This window comes from Ursus arctos, unplaced genomic scaffold, assembly GCF_023065955.2.
Source record: "Ursus arctos isolate Adak ecotype North America unplaced genomic scaffold, UrsArc2.0 scaffold_17, whole genome shotgun sequence".
Classification (NCBI taxonomy): Eukaryota; Metazoa; Chordata; class Mammalia; order Carnivora; family Ursidae; genus Ursus; species Ursus arctos.
The window spans coordinates 5,196,855-5,203,895 of NW_026622841.1; the positions used below are offsets into that span (position 1 = coordinate 5,196,855).

The following is a 7,041-nucleotide window of genomic DNA, read 5'->3' on the forward strand; positions in this document are numbered from 1 at the left end:
ACTAATTATGTCTGCAACGACCCTGTTTTCAAATAAGCTCAGATTTTGAGGTACTGGAGGTTAGGACTTTAGTATCTGAACATTTGGGGGTTACAATTTACCCCAAAACAGAAGACTGGATCCAAAGGGTGCCAGATCCTATAATTGGGAGAACAGACTCAGGGAGAGACCCCCGCCCCCGCTGTGCCCTTTTCCATTTTCCACATCACCCTGAGCCCCCCACAGTCCACACCTCACAAAGATGGAGAATCTGCAACACAGCGCAGTGGCCAACAGAGGTGGCAGGATGTATTCCTTTATGATTCTTGTTGTCATAAACTGTCACAGATTTCATGGCTGAAAATAGCATACATTTATGATTTTATATTTGAATGTCAATAGTCTTGAGGCCATTATTTGATATTTTATGTCTATAAATTTTTGTTCTGATTCTCTGAGTTGAATTTGAAATTTGAAAAGGATTTTAAAGTTTTCCTTTAGAACTTTACACTCCAAAACTAGAGCTAAGAAATTTTATATATAATCACATATAACAAGATTTATATGTTAAGTTAATTAAGAAATTTTTATTTAAGTTTCATCATGTGCCTAATTCTATGTAAGGCATTAAAAAAAGAAATTATATACATAAAATTGAAATGCTGTATATTTTATATACTATGTACATTTCAAACCATATATACAACTCAAATCATAAGAAATACTTTAAAAGAAGAAAGGTTAAATCTAAAATCTGTAAGGAAATAATATGTAAACTACCTGAGAGATACCATGACTCTTTTCAACATTTGTTTAAGTCTTTTGAGAAGGGCTATGGAGGACTTGGTGTTTGGTACGGGCCCTGAAGATTTGCTAAGATTTGGTGAGAGTCTACTAGCCATGTATAGAATGTCCAACCAAAAATGATGTCTAGAGGCAAATAGTTATTTCGAACACCTAAAAACTTAAAAACTTTGTTAAAATTAAGATGTCAGCATTTTAGTTCCTTCTGGAAGTTCTGAGGGAAAATCCGTTTCCTTGCCTTTTTCAACTTCTAAAGGCACATGCATCCCCTGGCTTCTGGCCCCATCCTCCATCTCCAAAGCGATCACATCACTTTGACACCTGCTCCTGTCATAGAACTCCTTATCTAACTCTCTTTCCCTTGTAAGGACCCTTATGATTACATTGGACCCACCTGTAATCTCTTGGATAATCTTCCTGTCTCAAGATTCTTGATTTACTTACATCTGCAGAATCCCTTTTGCCATGTAAAGTAACAAATTTACAAGTTTGGGGATTAGGACCCAGACTTCTTGGGGGTGGTGTCATTATTTGAGGTCACATCAGAGTGTTGTCAGATACTATCTGAGGGAGGGAGTAGATGTCACTGGCTCATTGGCCAGCAAGGAGTCTGGAACATTTCCTTATGTTCCCTATGGGTTCCCCACCCACCCTTTCACAATCTACAGAAAAGGTCAATGTTTCCTATTGCTTTATTCAAGTATTTCTTGTGGTAGATACTTCTGTGTTCAGTACTATCTATATTCTCTTTCCTTCCTGAGCACATGGAAGACTATACTTCCTGTGACCCTTGTATTCTTGCCAAACTTTTCCAGACCACAGCAATGAAAAACCCTAGATGTTTCTCTACATTCCCCTTTCTTCTGCTGATGGGGCCAGTGACTAAAAAGGTGGTTAAGATACTATCAAATCGAGTTCCTGAGGAACAATGTGGGGCAGAGACTTCCTAATTGTGCCCTATCCTTACCTCATATATGTTTTAAGAGATTTTGTATCGTAAAAAATATCCTTTTCTGGAAGGTTAAGTCACTGCTATTTTAGGGTTATTTGTCCATATCTTCTGCTATTCAACTGAACCATAGCATATGAATTTTTTACTATATATGTTTTTCTTTCTACCAGACTGTGAGCATTTGAGAGAGAGAGAACAATAGTTCTTTTAATTATATTCCTAGTGACAAAAGAATATTTGGCTTAATTATGGTATTTGAAAGAGTAAAATAATTACTTTAATAGTGCATTCTTGCTCATGTAGTGTCCTCAAGAGTTCTGTTTCTCAAGTTTCTCTGTCCTCATCGTAGAGGAAGGCTGAGTATATTTTGCAAAATATGAATTTTTAAGTAATTCCATGGACTTTCACAATGAAATTTTATCCATGCATACTGGCTACAAAATCTTCTTATTCCATCAAAAAACATTTAACCAAAGGAGTTAAATTGTTACTTTTTGGTACTTTTCACAGGGCAAACCCACTGATAAGAAAGAGAAGACATCTTGAAAGCTTATTTTCATATCACAAATGTATGAGTACTTATGTGCAAAGCATTTGTGAGAGGGAGAGAAGCCAGAAAAAAGCAGAGGTTGGAGGAAAGAGACAGTATGCACGCGGAGGGTCTCCTGCTTCTGTGCTTCCAACAAGAAACATGGCATGGCCAGTCTTTTCCGTGGTAGCAAGGAACATACTGGACTTAACTCGGTGTCTAACTTGGGAGAAGATCCCATAATCCTGCAGCAGAACAATCTAGTGAAACCCACTCTTTCCAGGGTGAATTCCTCAAGTGCTTGGATTCCAGACAATTAAGTAGATATGTAATGAAACAAGCATAAATCTGAGACCTAACTTTACAGAAAACATATTCTGTTTACGGACAAAGAAGATATGGAACCTTCATAATCTTGTTGATTTTGCTCATTTTGTTTCAAGCTCAAAAGTCTTTTCAGGACAAATGAAATTTTCTATGCCCATCCTGAAGCATTAAAAGTAATTTATATTTAGGTTTATTCTTTATGCCTTCTTCTGGGCACAGTCAAAAGACAAATGTTTGAGGCACTACTCTCCTCTCTGAGTCTTTAGTGTAGAGTATTTTACAGTAAAGTACACAGTAGGATGGAGGTCTGGTAGAGATGTAGTAATTTACACCTCAGTCACATTTAGTTTTATTAGCTGTGTTTTCGCTGATGAATGAAGACCCAACAGTATCAGGGTAAGAGATTTAAAGACTATAACGATAGTCTTGCCCAAGAGAATTATCTATATTTTGGACTTATTTTAATCAATATTTGAATTATTCTGTAGTTTCATATTTTTCAGAAGGAATATCAGCATATATATCTGAAGTTAAGTATCTAGGATTATAGAAAATGATACTAGGATAAAGGTTTTTCTAAAGCCATCATTATATTGGAACCAGAGCTAAAAAGAAAGGAGATACTTATTTTTTTTTATTTTGGTAATTCTTTATTATTTTGGACCTTGTCCTCTATTAGTTTCATTGATATAGGGAAGTGAATCCTGTATCATTGAGTTCGTTCATAAATAAATTTGTCGTTCTTAGCTTCTGATCTTATCTTGGCCAAGAATGTCCAAATTTTCTTTCTTTCTTCTTTTTTTTTTTTTTAAGATTTTATTTAGAGATAGAGACAGCCAGCGAGAGAGGGAACACAAGCAGTGGGAGTGGGAGAGGAAGAAGCAGGCTCATAGCGGAGGAGCCTGATGTGGGGCTCGATCCCATAACGCCGGGATGACGCCCTGAGCCGAAAGCAGACGCTTAACCGCTGTGCCACCCAGGCGCCCCAAGAATGTCCAAATTTTCTAAGGTAGAGCAAGGGTGTGCTTTAAAGTTTGCCTCTTCTTAGCAAAGAGAGCCAGTGTCAGAGCCAGAATATGCTGTTAGTGATAACCCGGAAATTAGATTTTCTGTAAGGCTCCAATGAGCTCATCAAATATTTAGAGAGCCCTATGCTAATAATCCTATCAAGGGATATGCTGCACTCAGCATTATGGGTTGTGGTAATCAAGCGGATGAAACCAGACAATAGCTCTTTCATTTACTTCCGGTATTCCTGCTTGTCCTCTCATTGTGGAAATGTTATTTATCAAATCACTATTTCATCTTTATCATCATAGCCAGTAAAAATCAAGTGCTGATAGTTCTCCATGGTTTGGACTCAGGTCCTCCCAGAACGTGCTCCACTCAGAGTGATGCTGCTTCCTCTGGCCACGGCAATGCCATGTAACTTGAAGGGGCTGTTAGATCCTGATGCCACGTCCCTGTCCCGAGGGAAGTATTGTTATGGCAACAAGAAAACTTCTTCTTCATCTTTTTCTTCTCGGTAACAAGACTCCTTATTCTGACCTTCACCCCAGGAAGGATATGAAGGTGGTTCAGAATACCCCCCCCCCCCAAAATACAGTGCTCTGGCACAAGGATTATTTTGAGATGAAGACAACTGTTTTCCTGGAAGCAGACCCTAAATTCCCCTTGTGATGCCCCCAGCCCGCACTGCACCAGGAAGGGGATACCACCCTTCCACTGGAGACAGCACTGCCCAGAGAAGATTCTATGCCCCCAAACCTTTCTAGAGAGCCCTTATCTCCCACTAGTTTCCCCTATACATTTACTTTCCCCAGTTTGCATCTCTAAAACCTAAACCCCTCTTCCTTTGTCTTGTCACTTCCCCACTGATTGATTGTTCCTGTGTTCTAACCACCCCTTTGAGTTACTCATCGCTGGGTTTCTCCCTAGTGTGTGTGTGTGCGCGCGCGCGCGTGTGTGTGCGCGCGCGCGGGGGGGGGGGGGATTAATAAACTCTCTTTTTCTCTTGTTAATCCATCTTTTGTTGGTCTAATTTTCAACGCCCCAGGCACAGAACCTAGGGGAATAAAGGAGAAAGTCTTTTCTGTCCCCCTATAGAAGGCATAGGGACATTGTGGAATATAATTAAAATATTTTCTTGGATGGATGAGCAGGAGGCCACAGAAATAAGATGAATTTTGAGGCAAGGTGGTGCTTTATCATGTCTATAAATAAGGCGTGGGAAGCCACCACGACGCTGAGCTATAAAGCAGCAGGACGGTTCCATATTAATGGTGCAAAACGTCCCTTGAGGAATGCTTAAGAATGTTCTGTGACTGGAATATGAAACCATAGGAATCCATAGGAAGTGCTATTTCTTTCCCTAGAGATCATCTGCCCATCTTTCTAAAAGGAATAACTGTGCCAACTCCTCTCCGTGTCTAATTGCTTTCAGACCTGGGGATGTAGCTCAATGGTAGAGCATATGCTTTGCATGCATAAGGCCCCAGGTTCAATCCCTGGCATCTCCATGACTTTTTCCCCCCAGCTATACTAACCTATTTTTTAGGCTCCTTCATTAAATATCAAAGCATCCTCACAGTGGAAGGCATGTCATCAGCACCGCACATCAGTCTACATTACAAGTGACATCTTACTCTATTAAATGAACTGTATGAAAAGCTTGTGTTGTGATAATTATTTTCTTTCAGTATTAATAGCATCTTTTTATTAATCCAAAATAAAAACCCAGTCTTTCCAACAAATTTTTACTTCTCTACTTGATTCATTTACATTACTACTAACATCCCATTTCTTTTAATAAAACCATACAAATGGTCAGGTGGAAACTTACTCTGCCATGGTCACAGCCCACTTAAAGAATGAAAACACAACAAATATATTTATAACACTCCTTATTTTCAAAGTATTTTCACATGCAATATCCCTTCAGTATTCACAGCAAAGTTATAGGCAATAATGGTGCCAGGACTGCCTCACAGACTGCACAAAGTCAAGAGACATCTTTGATTCCATGTTCATGGATCGGAAGAATTAATATAGTTAAAATGTCCCTGCTACCCAGAGCAATCTACACTTCCAATACTATCCCGATCAAAATACCAATGACATTTTTCAAAGAACTGGAACAAATAGTCCTTAAACTTGGGGCGCCTGGGTGGCACAGTGGTTAAGCATCTGCCTTTGGCTCAGGGCGTGATCCTGGCGTTATGGGATCGAGCCCCACATCAGGCTCCTCCGCTATGAGCCTGCTTCTTCCTCTCCCACTCCCCCTGCTTGTGTTCCCTCTCTTGCTGGCTGTCTCTATCTCTGTCAAATGAATAAATAAAATCTTAAAAAAAAAATAGTCCTTAAATTTGTATGGAACCAGAAAAGGCCCCAAATCGCCAAGGAACTGTTGAAAAGGAAAAATAAAGCTGGGGGCATCACAATGCCGGATTTCAAGCTGTACTACAAAGCTGTGATCACAAAGACAGCATGGTACTGGCACAAAAACAGACACAGACCAATAGAACAGAATAGAGAACCCAGAAATGGACCCTCGGCTCTTTGGGCAGCTAATCTTTGACAAAGCAGGAAAAAACATCCAGTGGAAAAAAGACAGTCTCTTCAATAAATGGTGCTGGGAAAATTGGACAGCTACATGCAAAAGAATGAAACTTGACCACTCTCTCACACCATACACAAAGATAAACTCCAAATGGCCGAAAGACCTCGATGTGAGACAGGAATCCATCAAAATCATAGAGGAGAATAGGCAGCAACCTCTACGACATCGACCACAGCAACCTTTTTCATGACACATCTCCAAAGGTAAGAGAAACAAAAGATAAAATGAACTTGTGGGACTTCATCAAGATAAAAAGCTTCTGCACAGCCAAGGAAACAGTCAAAAAAACTAAGAGGCAGCCCACGGAGTGGGAGAATATATTTGCAAATGATATTACAGATAAAAGACTGGTATCCAAGATCTACAAAGAACTTCTCAAACTCAATACGCGAGAAATAAACAATCATAAAATGGGCAGAAGATATGAACAGACACTTTTCCAATGAAGACATACAAATGGCTAACAGACACATGAAAAAATGTTCAAAATCATTAGCCATCAGGGAAATTCAAATCAAAACCACACTGAGATACCACCTTACGCCTGTTAGAATGGCAAAAATTGACAAGGCAAGAAACAACAATTGCTGGAGAGGATGTGGAGAAAGGGGATCCCTCCTACATTGTTGGTGGAATGCAAGATGGTACAACCACTCTGGTAAACAGTGTGGAGGTCCCTTAAAAAGTTAAAAATTGAGCTACCCTATGATCCAGTCATTGCACTACTGGGTATTTACCCCAAAGATACAGACGTAGTGAAGAGAAGGGCCATATGTACCCCAATGTTCATAACAGCTTTGTCCACAATAGCTAAATCGTGGAAGGAGCCGA

General features: G+C 39.6%; 1 non-coding gene across 1 annotated transcript; it reads left to right on the forward strand.

The window, feature by feature from the left end:
• The first annotated feature begins 5,038 nt into the window (after nucleotides 1-5,038).
• Nucleotides 5,039-5,110, forward strand: TRNAA-UGC (transfer RNA alanine (anticodon UGC)). The gene has a single exon. It is a non-coding gene; the product is annotated as a tRNA-Ala (tRNA).
• Nucleotides 5,111-7,041: the final 1,931 nt, after the last annotated feature.